We start from the raw sequence: 3,343 nt of genomic DNA on the forward strand, positions 1-3,343 counted from the left end.
CTTTGTATGTTAGGACATAGTTTCCCTGTAGTATGTAATTAGGCCGCTAGACTACTTTAGTTAGTAGCCCGTGGGATTGTTGAATTGTCTGTATGTTATATATGTGTGAATATATATTGTGTGGGGAGTTGAGGGCAGTCCAACTTTTTTTTGAAGACCAATAGATTCGGGGGAACCAACTTTATATTAAGGCCAAGTAGCAGACCAACTTTATGATGAAGTCAAAAGGGCAGACAAGCTTTGTGTTGAAGGCCTTCAGCTCTTGTTGCACATTTAGATCATGCTGAGGGCAATTTCTGAGCAAGCCCTTGTACCGCTCCCATGCTTCGTATAATGACTCCCCCGGCTGTTGCTCAAAGTTGGCTATTGCCTTCTTGAGTTTAGCTATCTTGGATGGTAGGCAAAACTGGTCCTGAAATTGCTCACGCATTTGAGCCCAAGTGGTGATTGTGCCCGGTGGAAGTGATTTTAGCCAATCTTTAGCAGCTCCCTTGAAAGTAATGGGAAGCATCCTAAGCAAGAAGGTGTTTCTATTGACATTTGGGACATTGAAGTAATCTGTAATGTCATTGACTTCATCTAGATAGCATCCTCATGATCTTTCCCAAAAAATGGGATATCCTTCAATGCAGTCAAGATGTGCCCCTTCAGCTCGAATGTGGCAGTGGCAGGTATTGCGGGTTGGACTAAACCAGGGCCCACATCGTCTCGGATCCGCTTCTTGTAAGCTCCCATGGACATCTCTTCAATTGCTTCCATCTCGTTCTCGGGTTCGCTCGTATGTTCTTCAAATTCAGGCTCGGTGTCGTATTCGGATTCGGTTTGGACGGGTATTTGATCCAAGTGCTAAATATTGCTCTTGTGCCTCGAGGATGAACTTGACTCTACTGTCTTCTTTCCCGACTTTCTTGAAAATGCTGACTTCAATTCTTGCAGTGGCGTCTTCTTATCAGTCTTCTTGTGAAGTGTAGCTTCTGGGTCTTCAATTGGTGGCACCAAAGGTGTGGTAGATCCTCTGGTCATGAACTCCTGCAACTTGCTAAACTAAAAACGTAAAACTGAACTAGAATAAGAAAATACTAAAAACTAAAAATCGCAGCTTTCACGTTGTGAGTTTATAAAACTCACGTCGTGCATTCTGTGATAGAAACAGAAAAACAATTTTTTTTTATATATATGCTAATCAACTAAGCTAATAAACAAAAATAACAAATAAATAACTAATTAACTTTTTGCAGATTTTATTCCACAAAAAGGGTTGATTAATCTAATGCAACTAAATAAACTAATAAACGCGCCGCTCCTCGACAACGGAGCCAAAAACTTGATGTGCACAAAAGTACCCACTAATTTGAATATTTATAACCTAACAAACTTAAACTAACTATGCACTTATAGGCAATGTACCTAGTCGGATTACAATATAGCTTGGGTAAGTCAGGTGTCGATCACAGGGAACGGTGTTACTAATTAATCTATTTGCTATCAAATTAACGTAATTATTAATAAGTTTTTAAAGGGTTTTATCTGATTTTACAAGATCAGACGAACTTAACCCAAATTCAATCAATAAGTAAAAACACACTCTTGTCTAGTTCGAATCCACTTCTTCCTTATGGCTAGCTAATGATTATGGATTATCTAGTTGGTTTTAATTGTATTAGTAATTTAGTTCTAACTTTACCAATAATTAATTAATTCATGTCGAACTATGTATGGTCACACACAATTAAACACAGAATCAATTATGAATATAAATATGTTATGTAAGATTTATTATGTAAACGCAATTATAATCACAATACACGTTCTCTAGCACAACTAAGTTTATTTACTCTAATTACTAACTATGATTGGTCAATCCTAGCTCTAACAATTTAATGTTCACTAAATCATTAGGTAGACAAGTTCATGCAGTTAATGGTCACTAAGCTACACAGAACATGACATTAAGCAACTAGAGAATCAAACACAAGCATGCTAGGTAACTATGAATCAAACACAAGCAATTCACCAACTAAATAAATCCATAAAAATTGAGCTATTCATAAGTTGGAAGCTTCATCTAGCTAAACAAGAGTAGCCAGATTCAGCTGCTCATAATAGCAACTAACACACTAACACAAATCAAAGTAATATGAAACATGTTCTAGTTAACAAATAAATAAACTAAATTGTGGACCTTCACTCTTTTGGTGTTGAAAGCTTCTTTCCAGGACTTTTCTTTTGCTCAAAATCGCCTTCTGGAACCCCTTTTTCTAGCCAAAAGTCCCCTCTATTCGTAATGGTCAAGGGTTTATATAGTTGCTGATTTTTACAAATTCACGTCGTGAATAATAATATATTCACGTCGTGAGTTCCAGATAACCGTGCCCGTCAAGGATTTCTTCACCCGCGTACATATCTTCTAGAACCAACTCTCACGTCGTGAATCTTCAAGTTTTCACGACGTGAGAACGCTTTTTCCAGATTTTCTTCTCTTTTAATCTTCTAATTCCCAAAGTTTCTTTCTTTAACGCTTTTAGTCCCTTTTCTTCAAAATGTCTTCTTTTTTGCTGCAAATAACATTTAAGCTCATAAGTACCATTATTCTAAACAAATTACCAACTTATTAATAAAAATATACTTAAATATTGCCTAAAAATAGATATAAATATGGCAATATCAGACATCATTCGTAGCCGATGAGGAAATTGTTGTAGAAAGTCCTGAAGTCACATTAGACTTCCCATCTCTGCAGTCTGACCGCAATATTCCTTACCGCAGTCATGAACTGCAAACCGTCCCATTACCCTGTAACAAATGTCCCACTAAAGTGTCTACCAAGACTTACTCTGCGGTTGTCCAAAGCACTACACCGCAGACCATAGTCAAAAGTTATGTGACAATTGAACCAATTAATCATGAATTACCAATCGAAAATTTTGAATTTGGTCAATGTTATCAAAATCCTAATTTCTCCAGTTCGGATGAATCAAATCCTGTTTTTCAAAATCTCCAAAAGATTTAAGGAAACTGCAATTAAATGTCACTGACTGTGGTTCTCCTAAGACCGAAGCAAAAAGAGTTTTTAAAGAAGAATTTCGTTCCCGTGGGAAGCAACTGGAAATTCATTCAAAACGAAAGAAATTTGTGAAATGTCCCAAGTCAAAGAGTCCAAAAAAACTTGTTTTCTTAAATTATCATTTCAAATCAACTGTTTCCAAGAAAACGAAAAGGAAGGAGTTTACTGTTTCTGACACTGCTCAAAAATCACCTGACTCAAAGGATAAGTCTTTTTGATCAAATGGTTTTCAGGTCTATTCAATAGGAAATCCAAAATGGAAAGTTATTCTACCTTCTC

At 36.5% G+C, this 3,343-nt stretch overlaps 1 non-coding gene across 1 annotated transcript; it reads left to right on the forward strand.

Moving 5' to 3' along the window:
- The first annotated feature begins 275 nt into the window (after positions 1-275).
- LOC145080655 (small nucleolar RNA R71) lies at positions 276-382 on the forward strand. Its single transcript, XR_013695249.1, has one exon. It is a non-coding gene; the product is annotated as a small nucleolar RNA R71 (small nucleolar RNA).
- Positions 383-3,343: the final 2,961 nt, after the last annotated feature.

Source organism: Lactuca serriola, chromosome 1, assembly GCF_051521515.1.
Source record: "Lactuca serriola cultivar US96UC23 chromosome 1, Lser_US96UC23_V15, whole genome shotgun sequence".
NCBI lineage: Eukaryota > Viridiplantae > Streptophyta > Magnoliopsida > Asterales > Asteraceae > Lactuca > Lactuca serriola.